Genomic DNA, 15,106 nt, shown 5'->3' on the forward strand with positions numbered 1-15,106 from the left:
TTTATTGTTACTATGATTTAATAGCCTTCTAAAAGTGCTGTGGCCTCGGTCTGCACGGCTCACCAATCACATTTCAAGTTCGTTTGTGCAAATTTCAAAGCTACACGAGGGCTATCTGCGCTAGCCGTACCTAATTTAGCAATGTAAGATTAGTGTGAAGGCAGCTAGTCATCACCACCTACATCCAACTCTTGGGCTACTCTTTTACCAACGAATAGCGGGATTAACGGTAACATTATAACGCTCCCACGGATGAAAGGGCGAACATGTTTGGTGCGACGGGGATTCGAACCCGCGACCCTCAGATTACGAGCCGAACGCCTTAACCAACCTGGCTATGCCGGGCTCATACTTTTATATCAAGGAAATTTCTTTTGTATCATCTGTCATTTAAACAATGACATGTTTCACATACTTGTTTGTTCATATTTTTTCCCATCAGAATTTACTGCATAAAATAGTTTTGTTATACGTATTGCTCACTAGGGGATCTATGTTTTGGTTATAATTTCAGCGTTAATAAAACATTTTTTGTTAAATATTCTTTACCTTTCTCAAGGGCTATTGTGTTCACCTCCTACCTTTCTATTCCAGCAAAACCTTGCTCATGCACTGACAAGTCAGACAATAACCCAGGACCCTTAAACCAGGGAAAGAACCTTGTTTTTTATTGGTTCATTTATTTTAAATGAAGTGACGGTTTAGAATTTCAAGAAAGAAAATACTTGAATGGTTATGGTATTGGATAACAATATCTTCTTTCATGTCATGTCTTTTGATGTCTCAACAGACGTTTGTCTCCACTTTGTGATGTCTTAACAAATGTTTCTCTCAGAACATATTTAGGTTCATAAGTGGTTAATCGGTCACAGCTGTTTTGACAGTTAAAGTATGCACCTAGGTACATAAATATAAAATGCACAGTAAAAACTTCCTAACCAATTTAAAATATCATTCTTCGTTTGTTTGTCTATTATTTATTAAGCATGAGCTGCACAATGGATGGGCCATCTGAGCTATGCCTATCACGGGTATCTAAACACGGTTTCTAACGTTATAATCATTCAGAACTTCCACTGAGCCACTAAGGGGGAAAAATGATACGAAAGATGTCATGGGCAAACCGTCTTCCTTCTGGTTGGAATTAATCTTGCATTTAATAAACCTTTCAATTTTTTTTTTTTTTCAAAGTAATGAGATTTATTTCCATTTTAGCGCACAATAAAGTCTAAATGAACGGACACTTGTTTATATGTTTTTCCTTAAATGAACTGTGAAACTCATTCCAAAAAGTACCTTTGTCCAAACATAACACTTTCCTCAGGTTGTGAAACTCATTCCAAAAAGAACCTTTGTCCAAACATAACACATTCCTCAGGTTGTGAAACTCATTCCAAAAAGAACCTTTGTCCAAACATAACACTTTCCTCAGGTTGTGAAACTCATTCCAAAAAGAACCTTTGTCCAAACATAACACTTTCCTCAGGTTGTGAAACTCATTCCAAAAAGTACCTTTGTCCAAACATAACACATTCCTCAGGTTGTGAAACTCATTCCAAAAAGAACCTTTGTCCAAACATAACACATTCCTCAGGTTGTGAAACTCATTCCAAAAAGAACCTTTGTCCAAACATAACACATTCCTCAGGTTGTGAAACTCATTCCAAAAAGTACCTTTGTCCAAACATAACACATTCCTCAGGTTGTGAAACTCATTCCAAAAAGAACCTTTGTCCAAACATAACACATTCCTCAGGTTGTGAAACTCATTCCAAAAAGAACCTTTGTCCAAACATAACACTTTCCTCAGGTTGTGAAACTCATTCTAAAAAGAACCTTTGTCCAAACATAACACTTTCCTCAGGTTGTGAAACTCATTCCAAAAAGAACCTTTGTCCAAACATAACACTTTCCTCAGGTTCCCTTGTTTGACATTCATGATTTAAATATAGGGCAATAGATCTCTTTTAATAGCCACATATTTTTTATTAATTTTGCGCAAAGCTGCACGAGGGCTATCTGTGCTAGCCGTCCCTAATTTAGCAGTGTAAGACTAGAGGGAAAGCAGCTAGTCATCACCACCCACCGCCAACTATTGGGCTACTCTTTTACCAACGAATAGTAGGATTGACAGTCACATTATAACGCCCCCACGCTGAAAGGGCGAGCATTGTTGATACGACGGGGATTCAAACCTCGCGGCCCTCAAATTACGAGTCGAACCTTAACCCACCTGGCCGTGCCGGGCCTAATAGGCACATCTGGAACTTCAATACTTGTGTGTATAAACACAACAGTAACATCTCTTATCTGAGATCATTTTAATCACTATTAGGAACTAAGCCAATAAGAGCGTCATTGTAATTCGAAATATTGTTTTTGTTCACTATAGACTCAAAACGTACTCCAGAGTTATGTAGAAAACGAAAATAAATAAACCACATTGGCTTAGTTTGTAGAATATTTTTTAAAATAATTATTATATTGATCTAATAAGGATTTTAGATGAAATTATTTTGTTACGAATACAGAGCTACTTAACATTATCAGAATCTGTGATGTGTTGCATTAGTAAACTCATTTAAGTAACTTATATAGAGAGATGTGTCATGAAAGTAGTTCACATTCAAAATCATAACATGTTGAACAATATGCTTTCTTTCATTCTAAATCTGTATATAAAACCTACATGTTATTAAAACATCTTTATATGTTAGCATGCGTTAGTCTGCTTGTCACACATATAATAGTTTATCTCTGTTATTCTTACCGCTGGTATCGAATCCCGATTTTTGTATTATTATAAGCCCTCAGACTTTCCACTGCAGAGAATACATGCATTAATAATAACGTACTTGACCACGTGAGTTATTAATCTAAACTGTGTGGGTGTAATAAATAAAACACACAACAGATGTTGACAACAGAAGTAAACCATCAAAATCTAGGGAAGAAAACACATGATGCGATCGGTAATGTGTTATATCTAACAAATAATAACAAAATATCTGAGGTAATGAGGTAATAAGTAATGTGTTATATCTAACAAATAATAACAAAATATCTGAGGTTATGAGGTAATAAGTAATGAGTAATATCTAACAAATAATAACAAAATAACTGAGGTAATTAGGTAATAGGTAATGAGTAATATCTAACAAATAATAACAAAATATCTGAGGTTATGAGGTAATAAGTAATGAGTAATATCTAACAAATAATAACAAAATATCTGAGGTTATGAGGTAATAAGTAATAAGTAATATCTAACAAATAATAACAAAATATCTGAGGTAATGAGGTAATAAGTAATGAGTAATATCTAACAAATAATAACAAAATATCTGAGGTAATGAGGTAATAAGTAATATCTAACAAATAATAACAAAATATCTGAGGTAATGAGGTAATAAGTAATATCTAACAAATAATAACAAAATAAATGAGGTAATTAGGTAATAGGTAATGAGTAATATCTAACAAATAATAATAAAATATCTGAGCCTCATATGTCCGGGAAATACAGTCGAAAGAAACATTTTCAAATTTCTACCACTTGTTTAAATATCTTTAAGGTTCACCAACGTGTTTACCCAACATTCAAGTTTGTATTAAAATAAAGTTAATCTACGAACCATTTTTATAGTTATGCTGTTTTATTAGTGGAAAGCTATGTAATGACCAAGCTACACTGCCACCACACATTTCAGTTTTCTAAGTCTACAAAATTACTGCTGTTTAACCAGAACTGGGAGACTGCCAACTATGTATAACTTGCTTCCAAACTTTCCTGTTTTGTCTTAGGAAACTCTGTTGTAGAGTTATTCAAGTTGTGTTGCATTGTTGACCGATGTGTTGTAATGTTGTTCAAAGTGTAGTAATGTCGATCGAACTGTTGTAATGTTGATCAAAATATAGTAATGTTGACCAAAGTGTTGTAATGTTGACCGAAGTGTAGTAATGTTGACCAAAGTGTTGTAATGTCGACCGAAGTGTAGTAATGTTGATAGAACTGTTGTAATGTTGACCAAAATGTAGTAATGTTGACCAAAGTGTTGTAATGTTAACCAAAGTGTAGTAATGTTGACTAAAATGTAGTAATGTTGACCAAAGTGTTGTAATGTTGACCGAAGTGTAGTAATGTCGACCGAAGTGTAGTAATGTTGATAGAACTGTTGTAATGTTGACCAAAATGTAGTAATGTTGACCAAAGTGTTGTAATGTTAACCAAAGTGTAGTAATGTTGACTAAAATGTAGTAATGTTGACCAAAGTGTTGTAATGTTGACCAAAGTGTTGTAATGTTAACCAAAGTGTAGTAATGTTGACTAAAATGTAGTAATGTTGACCAAAGTGTAGTAATGTTGACCAAAATGTAGTAATGTTGACCGAAGATTCTTCTTAAAGAGCTTTTGTCTGGTTGTAAAGTTGAAGTTGAAGAGAATACTTTGAGAAAGAAATAGTTATAAAATGTGTCTCTAGTCGACATTTCTTTAGTGAGATAGTATTTGCCGTAACGCAGAGCTACACATAGGGGCTATCTGTTTTCACCGAGGGGGGGAATTAAACTTTTGAATTTAGCGTTACAAGTCCGTGAACTTATAGCTGACCCACTGGATGACCTGAATCATTGTCTGTTCGTTTGTTGTGTTGTTTTTTAACATCACACTGCGCTAACTGTTGTGTCCACTGCAGGGAATCGAGCCTCGGATTTTAGCACTGTAATTCCGAAACTTATTGCTGTCCTACCAGGGAACCCTGAGATATCGTGTGAAGCAGTGGGTAAAAGGAAAATCAACTGATTCGAATACACGCTTCGTTTCTTATGAATTTCAGATTCGACCATATTTTACGTACATCACCCGTTTTATGCCTGTTTCTCTATCGGCGTTACGTATTTTAATAAACGTTTACTTTATCTAATACTGTTACAAAAGGGGAGTAAAAAGATAAGGTTTATTATATCAGCGTATATTAATTAAATTCCGGATAGGCAACTCTTGGAGCAGTCTGTGATTATGAAGCACTTATAATGATTGTGGGGTTCAATACGAAATAAGTGAACGACTTTATAGACGAATTAGAGCATTGGACCGCGAAATCAAAAGGAAAAATGTATTCGAAACGTGCACTTGACTTGTGAAGAACAGTGAATTATTTCTACAAAAGAGATCTCGTTCCGTAAAGTAGGATCTATTACTGAAAATATGCGTCAGCAGATTGCTATACAAACGCGTACACGTATATATGTGTTTGTATACATTCCTGGATTGTTTTTTTTCTTCTATCGTGTTTCACTGTGATGAACAAACAGATATGTCTGATCAGCTATCCCATTGCTAAACTAACGAAAAACGGAATATGTGAACTTATGTCGTAATCTTATCGAAATCTGCGTGTTGGAAATGTGTCAGTACGAATTATAACTATTAAAGATTTCTCTCGATGAAGATTCTTTCACATGTGGAAATTATTTTGGTGTGAGTGTGTGTGTTTTCTGTTCGTAAGCCTTCATTACTTGAGGTCTTACTTTTGTAACAATTTTTAGTATTAAATTTTTGTCCACAGTATTTCTGGTGAGAATTTTTTTTAATTAGTTTGAATTGGTGTTTCACAAATTACACAATTAACGTAAAGTGGTGAGTGAAACCTTAGTGTTGAATAACCAAGTGGTGAGTGAAATCTTAGTGTTGAATAATCAAGTGGCGAGTGAAACCTTAGTGTTGAATAATCAAGTGGTGAGTGAAACCTTAGTGTTGAATAACCAAGTGGTGAGCGAAACCTTAGTGTTGAATAACCAAGTGGTGAGTGAAACCTTAGTGTTGAATAACCAAGTGATGAGTGAAACCTTAGTGTTGAATAACCAAGTGGTGAGTGAAACCTTAGTGTTGAATAATCAAGTGGTGAGTGAAACCTTAGTGTTGAATAACCAAGTGGTGAGCGAAACCTTAGTGTTGAATAACCAAGTGGTGAGTGAAACCTTAGTGTTGAATAACCAAGTGATGAGTGAAACCTTAGTGTTGAATAACCAAGTGGTGAGTGAAACCTTAGTGTTGAATAACCAAGTGATGAGTGAAACCTTAGTGTTGAATAACCAAGTGGTGAGTGAAACCTTAGTGTTGAATAACCAAGTGATGAGTGAAACCTTAGTGTTGAATAACCAAGTGGTGAGTGAAACCTTAGTGTTGAATAATCAAGTGGTGAGTGAAACCTTAGTGTTGAATAACCAAGTGATGAGTGAAACCTTAGTGTTGAATAACCAAGTGGTGAGTGAAACCTTAGTGTTGAATAATCAAGTGGCGAGTGAAACCTTAGTGTTGAATAACCAAGTGGTGAGTGAAACCTTAGTGTTGAATAATCAAGTGGTGAGTGAAACCTTAGTGTTGAATAACCAAGTGGTGAGTGAAACCTTAGTGTTGAATAACCAAGTGATGAGTGAAACCTTAGTGTTGAATAACCAAGTGGTGAGTGAAACCTTAGTGTTGAATAATCAAGTGGTGAGTGAAACCTTAGTGTTGAATAATCAAGTGGTGAGTGAAACCTTAGTGTTGAATAACCAAGTGGTGAGTGAAACCTTAGTGTTGAATAACCAAGTGATGAGTGAAACCTTAGTGTTGAATAACCAAGTGATGAGTGAAACCTTAGTGTTGAATAACCAAGTGATGAGTGAAACCTTAGTGTTGAATAACCAAGTGGTGAGTGAAACCTTAGTGTTGAATAACCAAGTGGTGAGTGAAACCTTAGTGCTGAATAACCAAGTGGTGAGTGAAACCTTATTGTTAAACAACTAGGTAGTGAGTGAACCATTAGTGTAAGATCTAGCCAGAAAGTTCTAAGATTTTATAAAATATTTCTGAGTGACAGTATAGAACAAACATCCAAGCCTAAGCAACATACACCAAGAGAACAGACAGTCATATCTGATTTCGTATATAACTTTAATAATAAAACATGTCGCGGCCATTGTATTAAATACCAGTAAATACCAGTGTAACCAGAGCTCTTTAACACTTTAACTACCAGCTGCATACCATCAAATAATAATAATGATTCTTAGTTTTAACAATAACAAAAGGGGAAGTAATCAGAGAAGGTCAGTGACACCAGAGTTTGGGTCAAGGAAAGTATTTTGGGGGTGGCGTTTTGAAACAGAGATGGCCGAAGATCGTGCGCTCCAGATAATTTTAATCCATCCTAAGTTTAACACAAGAAAAGCTGGAACATGGGACTTGTGACACGAAGATGACATGAAATCCACTTTGAGAGATAAATTTGCATACAATAAATGAAAGGATCGTTACATATAATTTCAGAAAAAAAAAGTCTTTTTTTTTTCTCTTTTTTATTTGGAGATAAATAATTGTTTGGTAACAACAAACTTCACGGATAAGTAAACTCCATTTCTAATATTTTCCAAGACAGATTTTGTCGGCTTCATAAATGTATACGATTAGGGATCTTTTTTTTTTTAATAAAACACTGCTTCATCTGATGAATAAACTCGACATAGGAAACGGTCACATCTTTTTACTTTTTTCTCACTTGGCCAGATGGTTTGGGCGCGTGACTCACGACATGAAGGTCGTGGGTTCGAATCCCAGTCCCACCAAACATGATCGTTTTTACATCCGTGAGAGTGTTATAACGTATCAGTTAATCCCACTATTCGTTGGCAGAAGAGTAGTCCTTGAGTAGGCGGTGGGTGGTGATGACTAGCTACCTTCCCTCTAGTTTTTCATTGCTAAATTAGGGACAGCTAGCACAGATAGCCCTCGTCTGGCTTTGTTAGAAATTCCAAACAAACCAATTCTTTTCGTCCATGATATGTAGATCACTTCGTTGTTTAGCAGACACGAAAAGTAACTTTTCTATGTCACTCGTCTTGTTCTCTTCTGAGCTGATCAATAGATGAAATATCTATTAACACATTCAGCCATAAAAAAAAAACAATCAATAGGAAGACAATAGTATAATCTTTCTTTGCTTGTCAACAACACAGATTGACGTACATATCAATATATTTGTCGTAATGCTGTTCCTAACAATATTGTTTGTTTTGAATTTCGCACAAAGCTACACGAGGGCTATCTATGCTAGCCGTCCCTAATTTAGCAGTGTAAGACTAGAGGGAAGGCAGCTAGTCATCACCACCCACCGCCAACTCTTGGGCTACTCTTTTACCAACGAATAGTGGGATTGACCGTCACATTATAACATCTCCACGGCTGAAAGGGCGAGCATGTTTGGCGCGATGGGGATGCGAACCCGCGACCCTCAGATTACGAGTCGCACGCCTAAACACGCTTGGCCATGCCGGACCCCTTCTAACAATATACTTGGCCCGGTAAGGCCAGGCTGTTAAGGCACATCGATTCGTAATCCGAGGGTCGCGGGTTCGAATCACATCACCACGAACATGCTCGCCCTTTCAGCCGTGGGGGGGGGGCGTTAAATGTTACAGTCAATCCCACTATTCGCTGGTAAAAGATTAGTGGAAAAGTTGGCGGTGGGTGGTGATGACTAGCTGCCTTCCCTCTAGTCTTACACTGCTAAATTAGGGACGACTTGCGCAGATAGCCCTCGAGTAGCTTTGTGCGAAATTCCAAAACAAACAAAAACAATATACTTCTCTAGTACTGTTCATAACAATATACTAATATTTGTCGTAATGTTTTTAACAAAGGAACACCGATTGTCATCTTTTCTCTCGACATCAGAAGTTATTTTTAGCTTATTTTAGAAGACAAATCATTTGCAATTTAAACATTATAGAGTTTTCATTTTATTAATTCCACATAGCACATTTCAGAGAAACGTCGATCGATTCGAAAAGTCAAAATTAAAAGCAAAACCTTTTATTATGAAGACACGTATGTTGATCAGCGTTGTGTTCTGTTACTGACAGGAAGACCTGGGGTTACTTTAGAACAAAACATGTCAGGGGAGAGAGTAAAGTTTGCCTCTAGTTTTTAATCTCTGTGCTCCTTAAGGAGAAATAGGTAAATTGTAAAAAGGATGTCAGCTGTCAAAACCGAAACACTGGTCTGTGAGTAAATACATAGCGAAAACGGTTTCATTCTTTGGACACCTCAGAGCAAAAATACACTAGAACTGTTCTGGGAAAATGATTTGAGCCATACACATGATTGACAATTAACCAATTAATTAATTGAGAATTACAAAAAGTCTGGAAAGCTATTATGTTAGAATTCACACTGTATAATAAACACACGTATAATGCATTCTATCTTACTTTGTCAAGTTTAGAGAAAGCATATATCAGATAGTTGTATACCTTATTAGATGGAACAAGTGTGGCCTAGTGATTGGTTGCTACATTTTTTTATTAATCGGACAGGGTGTGACTTAATAATTAGAGTTACATATTAAGAAATGCAAGAGATGGACCACAATATTTTCTCTGAATTACCTTTGGGGACATTATAACACGAGAGACATTCCCAACAATCTGTTGTTCTGGTTTTCGATGTCAGACACATTTGCCAATTTTCAAAGTTTCTTAATTGGCTTTAACATTTTTTTTCTTTGTATCTATTAGAAAAACTGCAGATTTTGTTTTTACTTTCGCGCAAAGATACAAGAGGGCTCTGCGCTAGCCGTCCTTAATTTAGCAGCGTAAGACCACAAGGAAGGCAACTAGTTATCACCACCCACAGCCAGCTTTAGGGCTACTATTTTACCAACGAATAGTGGGATTAACTATAACACTATGACGTAACCACGGCTAAAACGGTGAGCATGTGTGTTAGGGCAGGGATTAAACCCTGCTACTCTGTCCAAACCTGGTCACCAGTTCAATGTAGCAATTGTAAAAGCCGTATAAAGAAAGCTATAAGCAGTATTTTTGTCTAAAGAAATGTTTACTCCAAAATTTATTTATTTTTAATATACGAATTATTAAACTAAATATAACCCACATTCTGGTTTTTATGTTTCTACTTTTTTAAAACGAATGTTGTTATCTGCTGACATGAAAAACAAACTTCCCTTTCATCGCCAAATCTCTAAAGAGTAATAAAAAATATATAACTGGTTTTATTTAGTACTTAACGAACGACCAGAGTTAAACCTTTGTGTGAACTTAATCAGATATAAAAAAATATTTGAAAGTCGAAATAAATATATCCAAGAAATACAATACACCGTTTTTACTCTGCGTCATGTAACACGTGGTACATTTGATATTAATTCACTGGGAGGATATAGTTACGAAAATAAATATATTTTATTATTTCTTAGCCGAGCTGAATAAATTCACATATAATACAGTAATTTAGAATAGTTTCTGTTAACAGATTCTAGGTATTTCTTTTTCTATTCATATCTGACAGCCATCATACAAATAACATTACTTTCGTTTTGTTAATTAATCATATATTGACCTAAAGTGTAGGCTTTTAAGAACTTCTTAACTGTAGGCGAGAGAGACCTCAGCACCTCTCGGTAAACCTGATGTAAGTGTCGTCTTTACATGTGCCCGATAACTGTTGCCTTCGCACACACTTGTCACATCTACTCGTGTGCTTCCTTCATTACATGTTTGTTATCAAAGCATTCTGACGAACTGTGTGTCTGCTCCCTGTAAGATGTATGGACAGTTTGCGTGTGGTGAAACGGGTGGGGTCCCTCTAATGGCAGAGTAGTGAGAAAATTGCCCACCACAGACGAAACACTAAAAAATGTCTTAGAAAACAGATAGGAAAGAAGAAAAACACGTGCGTCGTTACGTTATTTTAAGGTAACTTTATATAAACCTCGAATATAATTAGTCATTTCGGAAACGTTTCGTTCGTCATCTTGGATCTTGAGTTCTCAGAATAAGAAAAAAAACAAGAACTTTATTACGTCTGTATATATTTCCAATGAGGAATAAACTACTCTATTGTTAATATTCAGAGATTTATATATATTTAACACCTATAACTATTAAACAAAGATGTCCAGTGAAAGTTTATTTTCAACGTAGAGAGTCTTGATATAGCGGATAATGAAACGTAGAAGACTTTTAAAAGGTGCTCACGAGACAATCAAAATGAGTGAACATTGGAAACTAATCTTTTATGTGTAATGAATGTGCCAACTAGTTACTAAGGCTGTAGTCACTGTCGAAAATTATGTAAAACAATTGAGGCCTTATTCTTGAACTGTAGAAGAAAGAATCTAATAAAGAAATGTATTCTACAGAAAAATATAAAACACGTATTAAAAACTTTTGCCATTTTTATTTTCACTGTGATAGTGTGAAAAATTGCTGCTGGTTCTAATGATTTTCTAAAGAAAATGTGAAAAGATGTCGCTAGCTCTGATGATTTAGTAAATGTGTGAAAAGATGTCGCTAGCTCTGATGATTTAGTAAATGTGTGAAAAGATGTCGCTAGCTCTGATGATTTAGTAAAATATATTTGTGTTTCAACATATCAGCTCTAAAGTTAATTAACTGTCATGTAGCTCTGCAGCTGATAATTGTAACCTGTTTATAAATAGTCCTAGATAAATATATATTATCCCTGAGATTATCAGCGAAGTAATAATATTGCGAGAGATGTCGCCACAAGCAATAACGAAGGCTCGATACGAAACGTGAATTAATACTTTAAGCTACCAGTTGCACATAACATTTATTGACCACCACAGGGTCGTTGTGTTTGTTCGTAGTTAAACACAAAGCAACAAAGCTGTGTTAGAGCAAAGGCACACTAGGCTATCTGTTTTGTCCAATGCGACGAAAATCGAACCCTACTGAGTAATTTTACACAAAATTCAACAATAACGAAATCAGATTGTGTAAGGTGTGCACGTTTGACTCTAAAAGGCCTAGACATGAATATTCCATTAAGCAAAACTTATTTATTTGCTCTGGTGTTAATCTGTTCAATAGGCTACTAGTGCTGTGAGCTAGTGGGGGATTGAACGCCAAATTTAGCGTTATAAACTATCAAATTACCACTGAAATATTAGGACACTGAATCGGACATTTGGAATAATTGAGAAAAACCCTCTTATAAAAATTAATACATTATTTTGACACAAACGAATTTTTATCACGTATAATAGACCTCCGGTGCGCGTCAGCTGAAATTTTATTGGCTTCACAACACTAAAATCTAGGGTTCGATTCTCTACAGTAGACAGACGCAGGTAGGTAGTTTTGTAGGTTTACATTTATTACCAGCAAAACAAAGTTTGGTAGAATAGAGTAAGTTGGTGTTTTTTTTGCACAAAATGCGCAACACATTTTCATTTCATGTTTTTATTAAAGACGCAATTTCGTAATTCTGGTAAATCCATTTGAAACACAATAGTATTGTTTGTTATATATTCAAAGTAACTTCTTCGCAGGGCGCAGATGGTTCTTTGCTAAAATTGGTTTGAAAGATCAATGGATCCATGGGGAGACACATACAAATTTGTGTTTTTATATTTGACTTCAATCAGTTTGTAAGGGCGTTTAAGCGTTTTTGAATTTTGTTTTTTGTTTAAAATTTCTTATAAGAAAAGCAACATTTCATGTCTTAAGATAACCTTTCATTAATCACGAAATTATATACTTCCGTTCAGGAGATGGGAACTCCAATTAGTTTATAATAAATATCTCCAAGAAATAAGTGCGAATATCTTTAAGTTATACAGTGTTTTAACAAAATATTCCATTGATTAACAATAATAAATATAGTGAGTCATGGAAAACACAATACCTCAGAATGATCCATGCAGTCATTCTTCTGTTTCAAACATCTTTCCTTCTGACAATTGTCGTTAGCGTCATTTATCTGTTCAACTTCATTAGCTAACTAAACACTTCAAGAGTTGGTAAGAAAACTTTTTGCAACTCCCACGATCGAACAAGAGACCTTTCGCACGCTCAGCAAGTAACCTACTGTCTGAACTGAAGGGTTAACTCACACTCGTTTTCTGTTGCATTGCTGCATTCATCTCCTTGTCTGTCAACGTGTTTTTTTTGGGAATAAATATGACTGTACGTGTGTAAATTACGCATGTGAATAGTTTTGTGTAAAAGTTGTGTTCATATTCATCAAGCCTTGTTTATATTACTGACGTGTTCTATCTATTAATCAAACCTTGTTTATATTACTGAGGTATTCTACATATTCATCAAGCCGTGTTTATATTACTGATGTGTTCTACCTATTCATCAAACCTTGTTTATATTACTGACGTATTCTACATATTCATCAAGCCTTGTTTATTTTACTGATGTATTCTACATGTTCATCAAGGCTTGTTTATATTACTGACGTGTTCTAACTATTCATCAAGCCTTGTTTATATTACTGACGTGTTCTACATATTCATCAAGCGTTGTTTATATTACTGACGTGTTCTACATATTCATCAAGCCTTGTTTTTATTACTGACGTGTTCTACATGTTCATCAAGCCTTGTTTATTTTACTGATGTATTCTACATGTTCATCAAGGCTTGTTTATATTACTGACGTGTTCTAACTATTCATCAAGCCTTGTTTATATTACTGAGGTATTCTACATATTCATCAAGCCTTGTTTATATTACTGACGTTTTCTACATATTAATCAAGCTTTGTTTATATTACTGACGTGTTCTACCTATTCATCAAGCCTTGTTTATATTACTGACGTGTTCTACCTATTCATCAAACCTTGTTTATATTACTGACGTATTCAACATATTCATCAAGCCTTGTTTATTTTACTGATGTATTCTACATGTTCATCAAGGCTTGTTTATATTACTGACGTGTTCTAACTATTCATCAAGCCTTGTTTATATTACTGACGTGTTCAAAATATTCATCAGGCCTTGTTTATATTACTAACGTGTTCTACATATTCATCAAGCGTTGTTTATATTACTGACGTGTTCTAACTATTCATCAGGTCTTGTTTATATTACTGACGTGTTCTACCTATACATCAAGCCTTGTTTATATTACTGACGTGTTCTAACTATTCATCAAGCCTTGTTTATATTACTGAGGTATTCTACATATTCATCAGGCCTTGTTTATATTACTGACGTGTTCTACATATTCATCAAGCCTTGTTTTTATTACTGACGTGTTCTACATGTTCATCAAGCCTTGTTTATTTTACTGATGTATTCTACATGTTCATCAAGGCTTGTTTATATTACTGACGTGTTCTAACTATTCATCAAGCCTTGTTTATATTACTGAGGTATTCTACATATTCACCAAGCCTTGTTTATATTACTGACGTTTTCTGCATATTAATCAAGCTTTGTTTATAATACTGACGTGTTCTACATATTCATCAAGCCTTGTTTATATTACTGAGGTATTCTACATGTGCATCAAGCCGTGTTTATATTACTGATGTGTTCTACCTAATCATCAAGCCTTGTTTATATTACAGACGTGTTCTAACTATTCATCAAGCCTTATTTATATTACTGACGTGTTCTACATATTCAACAAGCCTTGTTTATATTACTGACGTGTTCTAACTATTCATCAAACCTTGTTTATATTACTGACGTGTTCTATCTATTCATGAAGCCTTGTTTATATTACTGACGTGTTCCACATATTCATCAAGCCTTGTTTATATTACTGACGTGTTCTACATATTCATCAAGCCTTGTTTTTATTACTGACGTGTTCTACATGTTCATCAAGCCTTGTATATTTTACTGATATATTCTACATGTTCATCAAGCCTTGTTTATATTACTGACGTGTTCTACATATTCATAAAGCCTTGTTTATATTACTGACGTGTTCTAACTATTCATCAAGCCTTGTTTATATTACTGACGTGTTCTACCTATTCATCAAGCCTTGTTTATATTACTGACGTGTTGTACCTATTCATCAGGTCTTGTTTATATTACTGACGTGTTCTACCTATTCATCAAGCCTTGTTTATATTACTGACGTGTTCTACATATTCATCAAGCCTTGTTTATTTTACTGATGTATTCTACATGTTCATCAAGCCTTGTTTATATTACTGACGTGTTGTACCTATTCATCAGGTCTTGTTTATATTACTGACGTGTTCTACCTATTCATCAAGCCTTGTTTATATTACTGACGTGTTCTACATGTTCATCAAGCCTTGTTT

The 15,106-nt window shown here is 35.0% G+C and overlaps 1 protein-coding gene and 1 long non-coding RNA gene across 4 annotated transcripts in view; both read right to left on the reverse strand.

The window, feature by feature from the left end:
• Nucleotides 1-12,886, reverse strand: part of LOC143248247 (uncharacterized) — a 78,878-nt gene extending 65,992 nt beyond the window's left edge. For 2 of the 3 annotated variants that reach the window (XR_013026839.1, XR_013026840.1), the window contains exon 1: nucleotides 12,716-12,886. This is a non-coding gene — a long non-coding RNA (uncharacterized LOC143248247). Of the gene's footprint in view, nucleotides 1-7,433; nucleotides 7,897-12,715 lie in introns of those variants that run through there. The other variant, XR_013026841.1, reaches the window with a different exon arrangement.
• LOC143248621 (uncharacterized) overlaps nucleotides 1-15,106 on the reverse strand; it is a 598,442-nt gene that overhangs the window by 476,706 nt on the left and 106,630 nt on the right. The gene's annotated exons all lie outside the window — the stretch shown is intronic.

Source organism: Tachypleus tridentatus, chromosome 4 (assembly GCF_004210375.1).
Source record: "Tachypleus tridentatus isolate NWPU-2018 chromosome 4, ASM421037v1, whole genome shotgun sequence".
Taxonomy (NCBI): Eukaryota; Metazoa; Arthropoda; class Merostomata; order Xiphosura; family Limulidae; genus Tachypleus; species Tachypleus tridentatus.